Source organism: Bos grunniens, chromosome 6 (genome assembly GCF_055505025.1).
Source record: "Bos grunniens cultivar Pamir isolate PY7600 chromosome 6, Bosgru_T2T1.0, whole genome shotgun sequence".
NCBI lineage: Eukaryota > Metazoa > Chordata > Mammalia > Artiodactyla > Bovidae > Bos > Bos grunniens.
In genome coordinates, this window is record NC_141170.1 from 106,931,429 (window position 1) to 106,943,751 (window position 12,323).

The 12,323-nt window shown below is 39.9% G+C and overlaps 1 pseudogene; it reads left to right on the forward strand.

Annotated features, from left to right (window-relative positions):
* Positions 1-4,342: 4,342 nt before the first annotated feature.
* The window catches only part of LOC147371174 (large ribosomal subunit protein eL19 pseudogene), an 86,639-nt pseudogene continuing 78,658 nt past the window's right edge, over positions 4,343-12,323 (forward strand).

The following is a 12,323-nucleotide window of genomic DNA, read 5'->3' on the forward strand; positions in this document are numbered from 1 at the left end:
CCTTGCCATTCCTTCAACTATCCCCTGTCGAGGGTCCGCTATTGCTCAGTCATTGGAAATACATACAACAGAGCATAAGACACGTATTATCCATGCTTTCGTGGACATTGCAGTTTACTGGGAGAATTGATAATGGGTAATTAGTTACAATTGTGATGAGTGCTTTGAAGATGATATCTCTAGTCCTATGAGAGTCTAAAACAGGGGCCTAATCTATATGGGAGGGTTTCCCAGGTGGAGCAGTGGTAAAGCATCTGCCTGCCAATGCAGGGATGCAAGAGATGGGAGTTTGATACCTAGATTGGGAATATCCCCTGGAATAGGAAATGGCAGTTCACTCCAGTATTCTTGCCTAGAAAATCCCATAGACAGAGTCTAGCAGGCTACAGTCCGTGGGGTTGCAAAGAGTCAGACACAAGTGAGCATGAATGTGCACTCGTGTGCACACACGCATGCATGCGCATACATGCACTGTCTATATGGGAGCAATCATATCCCAACTTAGGTAAATTCAGCACTATTTTATTTACTTTGGTTTCCATGCTGTTTAATATTATTTGATTTTATGCTATTCAGTCTCAGCAGGGATTTTTCTTGCTCTTTAGTAATTCTTTTAATGATTTTGAAGCTCCTCTTCCATACCTTTCTGAAGTCTAAAATGTAATCAGTGTAAAGTAGGCTCTGATGTAATTGTCATCTACATGTGATAAGCTCACGCCAGAAGGATACAGCCAAATTTAATAGTGAAAACATGACAGATGTAGGTTTCCCCTTCATTTTAGAGCCTAGACACTTTCAGCTTCTATCTGTGTCTGCATGAAATATCTCCTGAGAATCATCATATCTATTTGCCTTGAGTGATTTCTCACTGCTTGACCTTTTATTACTATTTAAATTACGAGGAATTAGAAAGCATTTACCTTCACTAGCAAAGGCAGCCTATTTGGCTACTGAAACTATAATAATAAATTCAAAAAATAAACCAGGATTTTTGAGTTTTTGATCATTTTCTGATAGTTTTGGTTAGTGTAAATAACACATAAATTGCTAATCTGCTCACATTTGGATGAAATAATACAGCAGAGCTAGGGATTCTGCACCCAGCATGATGAGACTGTATCTTGAATCTATATTAATATTACTGGCATCATAAAATGAGGATGCGCTGTCTAGTTTCAGGTTTACCTCTGAAACTGCTTCTTCTAAAACTGTATCAACCATGGATGCGAACAAAGAAAGGGAGGACTGAAAGTAGATCCCTGGAGTTTCTAAGTGCTATGATCTGAATGTATCTCCCCAAAATGCATTTGCTGAAATCCTAACCTCTCAAAAGGTGATGGTATTAGTAGGTGGGGCTTTTGGGAGGTGCTTAAGTCACGAGGGTGGAAACTTCATGGGAAACAATGTCTTATAAAAGAGATTCCAGAGAGATCCCTGTTTCCACCATGCAAGGACACAGCAAGAGGCACTAGATAGTAAGAAATGGAATATTTCCTGTCACATCAGTAAACAGAGGATGCCACAATCATCAGCAGTTGTGACCACCATGGATGGTGAGTTGGTGAGTCCTAAGGGAATTCAGCCATGAAATTAAAAGATGCTTACTCCTTGGAAGGAAAGTTATGACCAACCTAGATAGCATATTCAAAAGCAGAGACATTATTTTGCCAACAAAGGTCCGTCTAGTCAAGGCTATGGTTTTTCTAGTGGTCATGTATGGAGGTGAGAGTTGGACTGTGAAGAAAGCTGAGTGCTGAAGAATTGATGCTTTTGAACTGTGGTGTTGGAGAAGACTCTTGAGAGTCCCTTGGACTGCAAGGAGATCCAACCAGTCCATCCTAAAGGAGATCCGTCCTGGGTGTTCATTGGAAGGATTGATGCTAAAGCTGAAACTCCAGTACTTTGGCCACCTCATGTGAAGAGTTGACTCATTGGAAAAGACTCTGATGCTGGGAGGGATTGGGGGCAGGAGGAGAAGGGGACAACAGAGAATGAGATGGCTGGATGGCATCACTAACTCGATGGACATGAGTTTGGGTAAACTCCGGGAGTTGGTGATGGACAGGGAGGCCTGGCATGCTGTGATTCATGGGGTCGCAAACAGTCGGACATGACTGAGCGACTGAACTGAACTGAAGGGAATTCAGGAAAGAAACAATATCTGCCATCTAGCAGCCATCAGACTGCAGTCACTCGCTCTGGTGAGTCCTGGGGAAACTCAGGATGTGACAAACACAGGAAACTGGACCCAGAGAGCTGAGGTGCGTGTTGAAGGAATGCTTACTGTGAACCCAAACGCCCGCATCTTCCCACACATAGAAAAGTGCTGAATTCCTTAACTTGGGATATCTGGTTTTCTCTAATCAATAATAATCTTTTGATGTTCAGACTACCTGCCCTTTGTTGCAAAACTTCTATATAAACTGGCTCCTCCCCTTGACTCCTGGTAGCAGTTCTTTCAGGGTTACTTAAGATGCTGTCTCCCAGACTTGAAGTCCTAAAAATTCCCACTGAATAAAATATAACTCTCAACATTTAGACGGTGCATATTTTTTAAGTCCTTGATAGGAACCAAGAAGAAGGTCTTCACGAGAACACAACAATGCTGGCACTTCGAGCTTGAATTCCTAGCCTCCAAAACTGTGAGAAATGAAGCTACCCAGTCTGTGGTATTTTGCTATAGCAGCCCAAATGGACTAAGACTCTAAGTAATGAAAAGAAGTGCCCATTTTTGTTCCACATATAATTTAAAACATCAGGATCCTATATCATCTTAAGAAAATCCAACTTAGTACTGATTTTTTCCATAATAATAACTTTAATGCCTTTTTGAAATTTCCAATATCAAAAATTTCACCTTCCCCCTAATATTTGTGATACATTGGCTTCTATTTTTAGGCTCAGCCTTTTGTGCAAACTTGTCATAAATTCTTCCTATCTCTCTGTATGCTGCTCTTTGCAAAGGTCCTCCCATCAGGAGAAGGAATCACTATTCCCGTCCTTGAATCTGAGCTTGACCATGTGACTTGCTATGTTCAAAGGGGCCCACGTACAATTAATATAAATGGAGGTTTAAAAAGGGCTTGTACTTGGGGACTTGTCTGTTCTGTTCCCATTTTTCAGAAGCTCGAGAAACCAGAACTAGACTACTGGAGGATAGGAAACTACATGAAGCAGAGATTAGTTGTCTGTCCTTCCAGAAATGAAGCCCACTAGGCCTAACTCAGAGAAGGGAATGGCACCCCACTCCAGTACTCCTGCCTGGAAAATCCCATGGATGGAGGCGTCTGGTAGGCTGCAGTCCATGGGGTCACTAAGAGTTGGACATGACTGAACGACTTCACTTTCACTTTTCACTTTCATGCACTGGAGAAGGAAATGGCAACCCACTCCAGTGTTCTTGCCTGGAGAATCCCAGGGACAGGGAAGCCTGGTGGGCTGCCGTCTTTGGGGTCGCATAGAGTTGGACACGACTGAAGCGACTTAGCAGCAGCAGCAGGCCTAACTAGTTATGAAGGAGGCCATCCAAGATCATTAGCCCCAGCCCACCTTCTGGGGCTTCTCTGGTGTCTCAGACGGTAAAGAATCTGCCTACAATGCAGGAGACCCAGATTTAGTCCCGTGTTGGAAGATCCCCTGGAGAAGGGAATGGCAACCCACTCCAGTATTCCTACCTGGAGAATCCCATGGACAGAGGAGACTGGCAGGCTACAGTTCATAGGGTCACAAAGAGTCCGACACACCTGAGTGACCACAGGGATCTGTCAAGCTTGCACAGACAAGAACTGCCCAGCTTACTCAAGAAATCATGAGCAAATAAAGTGACTATTATTTTAAGCTACTCAGTTTGGGTGTTGCTTGCTAGCCAGCATTATCACGTTGCCAAACCACCCTGCGGTAAATTTGGCTCTGCCTGTACCCAGGCCATGATTCAAGGCCTGACAACAAAAGGTCAGGATTGAAGCATGCTTTTCCTAAAACAGAAGCATGCTGAACTGAGAATGGAAAGACCAACAAGGACTGATTCCAGGTACCGAGGTGAGGAGAAAAACGAGTTGAATGGCTTCTTAGAAAGGAGATGCAAAACTAGAGGGCAACAGGCAGCTGGGAATAAAAGTCATGAATCTAATGGACATAGTAGAAAGTCTATTCTGACCTTAACTTTTGTCATATAGTAAGCCTTTTGTGAAAGAAGTTCCTTCAATATTATACATACAGAATTTCAACATATTTCTGGCAGTATTTGTGGAAAAGAAGTAAATTCAATGAATATTTTTCCATTAGGATATTTCAAGATGGATAATTTCTGAGTTTCTCCGCGATTGTGGGTGTCCTACGGAGCATGTTTATCGCGAGACTGTCTCAGCCGCTCCTACGTATCTGTGGCTGTGCCGCTTTTCTTATTTCCTCCCATGAAGGAGCTAGCTATTCAGCTAGTTTTCAGGTTTCTGACAGAGGCCTTGCTCCATATGTAGTTGTAGACTTGGTGTGTCGGTGGGAGGAACGATGCCTCCCTGGACCTTCTGCAGCCTGGTGCCGCCTGTGTGGTGTTGGCCACGGCGGAGGCGTCGTGACGGAGCACATGCCTTTTGGTCCCATACAGGCTCAGCCAAGCCCAGCTGACGTGCATGTATGTGACATGGGAAGATCCCACCCAGACTCATGGACCCTGAAAACAGCTGGTAACTATAACTTTGTATTTGCTTCACAGACAAGTAAAGCGAGGCTTTGAGTTGTTAGTTGACTTCTCAAGGTCACATCGCAGATCCCAGACACAATTGGCAATGAAAAGCGAGGGGTCTCTCTTGTCTCTGCTTTCAAGCTTTCCTTTTTTCATGACATCATGCTCCCTATTATTATGTTTAAAAGTAGAGGCCTTCCTTCTTTTTTATAAATTAAATACTGGAAGATTTTGATTTAGAAAAAGTTAAAAAAGCATAGCCCTCTGTAAAAATATTAATGAAGTCAGTTCTTATATTCAGTTATTCAGAAGGAATTTAATTTTCAGAAAGTGGAAAATAAGTGGAATTGGTAATGACTATGCTATATTTAGATGGAATATAATATAATGCTTAGCCCCCCACTGCCCCCACTCCAGTCTCTTAGGAAGCGTTTGATTCTTAAGTTGCTGGGTCAGCTGTAGCAATACTAACAACGTTGTTTGGTGATACTAAAATACATGCAAATGTTTTATATTATTCTTAATCCAAAATGGACACATTTTACTGATAAGTCTTTTTAAATATTTTTTAAAATTGCATTCCATATTTTAGAATGTTGTTTTTCAGATTTCCATATGAAAATAATACTATGGGAAAGGCATTTCATTGCTTTACATATTATAGTAATTGATGTAATTTCCTTGTGATACCAAAGATTCAGCTAATAAAAATAAGGTTTTATAGGTCATGTTTTCCCTTGTGGCTATTTTCTGTTTACTTGTCACAATAAATTAAAAAAAATAGATTTTCTGCAGACATTTCTCTTAGCATATTGAGAATTCTGAGCTATAAGGTCTGCTTATGAACTACAGTCTGATTCTAGTTTATAAAAAAATCCACCTTAAAAACTTTTGGAAATAGAATGTATTCTGTCTCTTTTAGTTTAATACTGCATGGAAACTAGTTTTGTAGCAGTCATAAATTTCTTTGGGTGTGAATGAATTTAAGGAGTCGACACTTCCTTTTTAATATGTTAATAGTTTGAGCAAAAACTTACATGTAAATATACATTAAATCATATAATATCTTTTTTGTGAAACTATCCAGTGAACTTATGTGTCTCTGAATTCAACATAGAATAATGTATAATTATAGGTGTGCTGCTGCTACTGCTGCTAAGTCGCTTCAGTCGTGTCCGACTCTGTGCGACCCCATGGACAGCAGCCCACCAGGCTCCTCCGTCCCTGGGATTCTCCAGGCAAGAACACTGGAGTAGGTTGCCATTTCCTTCTCCAATGCGTGAAAGTGAAAAGTGAAAGTGAAGTCGCTCAGTTGTGTCTGACCCTCAGCGACCCCATGGACTGCAGCCTTCCAGGCTCCTCCATCCATGGGATTTTCTTACGACTAGTCTAATAGGAGCTTTTCAAATTTATAATTTGATAGGTGGAAAATAATTATGATTTGATTAAGCATTCTTTCCCTCAATGCTATAAACTTTAATGACATTTGTAGTGAGAAAATTTCTAGTTCTTATTTTGTGAAGTAGAAAAAGTCAAAATGTAAGGGAAGGAAGTAAATACTTTAAATGCTAGAAATGTTAGACTGTATAGGGAGTGGTAAGCAAGTAATGGTGTTTCAAATAATTTGAGATTAAATGGGAAAAGATTATAGCAGAATAATGGAAGGATAATTAAATATTTAGAGAAAATAAAAATATATAATGGCAAAAACCACTATAATATTGTAATTAGCCTCCAACTAAAATAAATAAATTTAAAAAAAGAAAAAATATATAAACATGGAAAGAACTCACTTTCAATAAAAAGGTAGCTTTTCCCCATACTGTTCTAATTTTAACATGTTGATGTCGTGTCTATTAGTTGAATTTCTTAAATCAGTGTTATTTTCTGGAAGTAACTAGAGGAATCTGTTATGAAAAAGTATATTTTGTGTTGTGGTTCCTATTAAAGATCCATGTTGTTGAACTAATGCATTGATTCTGAAATAACAAGCAGCTGAATGTAGTTCCACTGTTACCATATCCTGAAGTTTTATAACGCACACGACTACAGCAGGTTTAACAAGGGGTACTTGCCTCCCACCCACTGAGACCCCACTCCAGTTAAACCATGCATGAAACTAATACACAGTGAAACATCAAAAGTACCTTGAGTGTAGAGTAATTTTGCCTGGGTGCTGCCCAGCTTATATGTTTTCCTGTGTAGAATATAAAATTTATTTTTCAAAGTTCCAGACAAGTGCACACAAGATGAGGTTTCTTCTGTGTATATTTTCATTAATCTAATATTAAAAAGTCAGTTACTTTGCACAATGATGAATTACTTGGGTTTCCTCCAATTGATTTTCTACATTCAGCAATTATAAAAAAAAAAAAAAAAAAAAACAGATCTGTTTCTTTTGTGTTTGTCTGTCTAGGACATTAAGTGCCTTTTGTCCAGAATGCTTATTTTAGCTTATAACGATGGTGCATTTGATTGATGCTTGCCTCCCCAACCCCACTGCAGTAGTGAGTAGGTCAGGCTTTGCTAGACTTAGGGCTTAGCACAATGTCTGTTCTATAGCAATACTTAATGAATATCAGCTGAAGGAAGAGTGCTCATGGATATTGATGTTACACGGAATCAGGGTCCTTTCTACATTGTGTTTAATTATCTCAGTGAATATTAAGGTTCTAGGATCTTTGATATCGCTTCTTAACTTTGAAAAATGTCTCAGTTAACTCTGCTTCTCCAACGCCCCCTCCCAGCCCCATCCCCTTGCCCCTTTGGAAGTGAGAGACTGATTGGGAAGTTATGAGGACTCCCAAAGTCCATCAAATGTCTGGCTGAAAAAATTTGCTTTTATCTTTCATGGGTACACTGAGATGACTCATATTTATTAATTTGTTCTTTTATTATTTCTTCACTTAAATATTTAAGAAGTATGCTACAACATAAAAGTGTTTTCCTAGTGGCTCAGTGGTAAAGAGCCACTACATTGCATCCTCCTGCAATGTAGGGGATGTGGATTTAATCCCTGGGTTGGGAAGATCCTCTGGAGGAGGATATGGCAACCCACTCCAGTATTCTTGCCTAGAGAATCCCATGGACAGAGGAGCCTGGTGGGCTACAGTCCATGGGGTCACAAAGAGTCAGACACGACTTAAGTGACTGAGCATGCATACACATGTTACAGCAAACACTAGAATAAAGGGTAATGAAGTTTTGACTATGTAGCTAGGTCTGCTTTTACAATCGATAGTATGGCAGCAGAAAGCAATGGTACATTGGCTCACAGGCCAGTTTCCTTGCTTGAGAGTCACTCACCTGAGAGGACTGTGTTAACTTTTTCAGAAGGGATGAGTTGAAGAATTAAAATGCAGCTTAGCAGGCTGAGCAGGGGTTCTTTCCTCTTTAGGAATAGGGAGCCCAAATTGAAAAATAACCATACCAACCCCACCCCTTCATCTCCTTCTGGAAGATTAAGATGAAGCCCTGTTCAAATCAGCTTAAATAGAAGGCAATGAATGTATTTGGTTTTCTAGTGCACAGTTAGCCAAATAAGTTGTTAACAGCTGTGCCCCAGGAGACAAGATTTCCATTAGGAATGCCATCGTTAACCAGGAGGATGAAAGCTGAAAGTCCATCTGGGTGACTGCTGGGAGAGTTCCTCCTTCCTGCTGAAGGTGAACACCAGCATCATAAACAGATCACACGGCATGCTTGAGAAGGAGAAAGGGCTTAAGGAGTGTTTCTCCACACACTGTAGAGGTCTAGAGATGGAAGAATTGCTGGAGTTAGTGGAGGAAGTGAGAATAAAAGAGAACAGAATGTGAAGATTTCAGTAATATGAAAGGAATACACATCTGGCAATAGGAGAAACAGAAAGGAAGAGGAGAAAAGGGGAAGGAAGAAAAAGAAAGAGTGAATATGAAGGAGAGGGAGAGAGAGAAGAAATTGACCAGGGCACAAAGAAATGCCATTCTGTACGCTTGGAGACATTCTTTGAAGGCTCTCTTTTATTTATTTATTTATTTTTTTTGAAGAATTCCAAAACAACAAGAAACACCCCCAACTCTGAAAGCTGCAAGGAAATCTGCTACTGGTCCTGTGAGGAAACAGCATTTATGATAGCTGGTGATACTGAGTATCGTCTCTTGGGGAGGTTGGGGGCTGCTTCTTCAAGCATATCTCTAAGACATGGGGATAGGGTCATGGAAAAAGGGCAGAATCAGATTCAGATGTACTGAATCTTGGCTGTAGATAAGACCTTTAGTAATGTGTTTAGCTTCTTTAAATAGCCTAGTTTCTACATGAATGGGCTAATGTCCTTTATAGTTTTTTATTGTGAGGGTTATATGAAACAATCAGCATATCACAGAAGCATCAAAGTATGATTTCCATGTTAATGTGTTATTTCTATCTTCCTAAGATTTTTCGGAGATCAAGTGGTGATACATAGTTGATGTGGGGGTAAATGATAATCTCATGAAAAAAACATGGAGGTATATTTACAGCATACAATTTTTCTTGTGTAGGAAATTCAAAAGTTTGGATTTATAACTGAAGTTTGCATTCCTACTGACAGTTGAATCTTTCAGAGAACAAGTGAAGAGTGAAAGGTCTGTTTTGCATATGCTGTAAATAGTAGTTTTCTGATGTACTCCTGGCTTTTAGTTAGGTGTGGGGTTAGGGATGGAGTACAACCAGAAAGATCAGCTTTCATTCAAAGGTGTGAATGCCAAGAGATGGGGATCACTGGGGTATCTTAGAGGCTGCCTTCCACAATAACCAAGAAAGAAAGAAAGTGAAGTCACTCAGTTGTGTCCAGCTCTTTGTGACCCCCATGGACTGTAGCCTGCCAGGCTCCTCCGTCCATGGGATTTTCCAGGCAAGAGCACTGGAGTGGGTTGTCATTTCCGTCTCCAGGGGATCTTCCTGACCCAGGGATTGAGCCCGGGTTACCCGCATATTGGCAGACGCTTTACTGTCTGAGCCACCAGGGAAGATCCCCCAGTAACCAAATCCTACTTTTAACAAGCCCATAAAGATAGTTGGAATTACTGCCATTGTCAGGAAGGACCCTGTGTTATCACTGCATATGTAATGTTGCCTTGAGCTAATTGCAGTTTACACTTTCTGAAATGTATGCACTATTTAATACATTTGTAGACTTGACCATAGAATTTCCTTTTATGATCTTCTTTGTGTATTTACTGTCTTTCTACATTTTTAATGGCATTTTGTTCTTACCAGTCCTTTGTTCCCACTGCACCATCCTCCCCTGATGGAAAAGAGAGCTGTAAAAATGTTTAAGAACAACTGACAGAGGAACTGAATAGGGAATTGGATACTGTATTCAGTTTAGGGCCAAAAGCAATAAATTATAAGTTGACAATTTGAACACCAAAGATCTTTCCCTCTAAAACAGGGGTCCCCAGCCTCTAGGATCTAGTGCCTGATGACCTGAGGTGGAGCTGATGTAATAATAATAGCAGTAAAGTGCACAATAAATTTAATGTGCGAGAATCATCCCAACCTCCCCAACCCTAGTCCATGGGAAAAGGTCCAGTGAATTCATAAATAACAACAAAAACAAAATAAAAGTAATATAAAAAACAAATATAAATACAAGTAAAAAATAAGTAAAAATAAATTTAAAAGCAAATAAAAATCAGTATTAAAAAACATTTAAAAGCGACAGAATAAAATCAAAGTATATAGTTGAAAGAGAGTCTTAGAAATGATTTACTCAGTCTCTCATTTTAAAGGTATGGAAAGTGAGCGGTATAAACCTCAGTTTCCAAGCTGTTGATCAAGGATACCCCAAACATAGTAATGTAAAACCAGACTTCTTACATTCCCTGCAAACATGGCCCATTTCAGTCAATGGCTTTTGCAAGCCCTGAACCTGTAGGTCCCTATGGACGCTCTCATCGGCTATATCCAATTCGTCATAAAATTTGGTTCATTTCACTCCTCAAATAAAGTGTATTCGAATCCATTTACTTTTCTCTCTCCTACTAAACATCTCTCTGGTCCAAATGATCATAATCTACATTCTGGATTCCTGTAAAGTTCTTTTCCCTCATTGTGCTTTTACACCTTTCTAATCCATACTCCACAGATTTGGTGCAGTTTTTTAAAATGCAAATCCAATGTCATCAATTCTATTTTTTTTTTTTTTTTAACATTGCTGTTAACTTTGAGACCAAATTTGCTAACGAGTCCTCCTAGATTCTGCAGGATCTGGCCTCTTTCTATCATATCTGGTACTGTCTTCTCCTTACCTAAGGACCTAAAGTTCCGTTTTAAACTACTCTGCTGCTTCAGTTCAGTCGCTCAGTCATGTCTTACTCTTTGCGACCCCATGGAGTGCAGTACGCCAGGCTTCCCTGTCCATCACCAACTCCTGGAGTTTACTCAAACTCATGTCGATTGAATCAGTGATGCCATCCAACCATCTCATCCTCTGTCATCCCCTTCTCCTCCCACTCTTAATCTTTCCCATCATCAGGGTCTTTTCCAATGAGTCAGTTCTTCTCATCAGGTGGCCAAAGTATCAGAGTTTCAGCTTCAGCATCAGTCCTTCCAGTGAATATTTCAGGACTGATTTCCTTTAGGATGGACTGGTTGGATCTCCTTGCAGTCCAAGAGACTCTCAAGAGTCTTCTCCAACACCACAGTTCAAAAGCATCAATTGGTGCTCAGCTTTCTTTATAGTCCAACTCTCACATCCATACCTGACCACTGGAAAAACCATAGCTTCAGGGCCTTTCTTTAAAGACTTTACTCTGCCCAGACCAGTGTTCTCTGCTCTGTGTGTCCAACCTATTCATATCTTGGGTCAGATATCACTTCCTCTAGGATATCTGATGCACATATTAACCTTTCAGATGTATTCAAACTTTGCCTACATTTGTAATAATATTTTTAATTTGTGTGATTATTTGGTTACTTCTTATCTTCCTCACCACATTGTGTTAGGACTGAGAAAATGAATGTTTTGTGCACTATATTATTTCAGTATTGGGCACAGAATCTGAGATCTAGAAACACTTTTATGAATAGTATCTGAATGAATGAGTTGGATCCTGGACTCAGGAATTATTGTACCAACTCAGGATCCTGGTCGCTTAAGTCAGGTCCAGTGTGATTTCTACCACGTTTACCTGCCTTTTCCTCCCTTGTTAAATAAATAGTACTGTCTTTTAATTGAAAGTGAGAGAAGCATGGGAATTTTAATTCATAGTGACTTCTTAAAGTGGAAGGTGAATAATCACTGAAATGAAAAAACAAGGTCTGTTGTTCATAATGGAGTTTGTAAATAGAAAACCTTATTGGACACAAGTCTCAGTGCTAAAAAGTACAGAGGAACATGGAACAATAGGGAAGATGAATTATTTTACCATTATCATGATAAAATAAAAGCAGGGACTATAGACATAGAAGCCCAGTGTTTCCCTTTGCCTGGCAAAGCAATAAAGCTATCCTTTTTACTTCATACTCCCCACCCAAAAAAGTAAAAATATTAAAAGCAGGGACTAAATATGTATGTTATTATAAGTGGGCACAGTGTAGAAAGTAAGTTAAAGGACACAGGACTGGAGAAAAAGCACTAGTCACACTACCATTGCTGGCATACCTGAGCGAGATGGGCAAA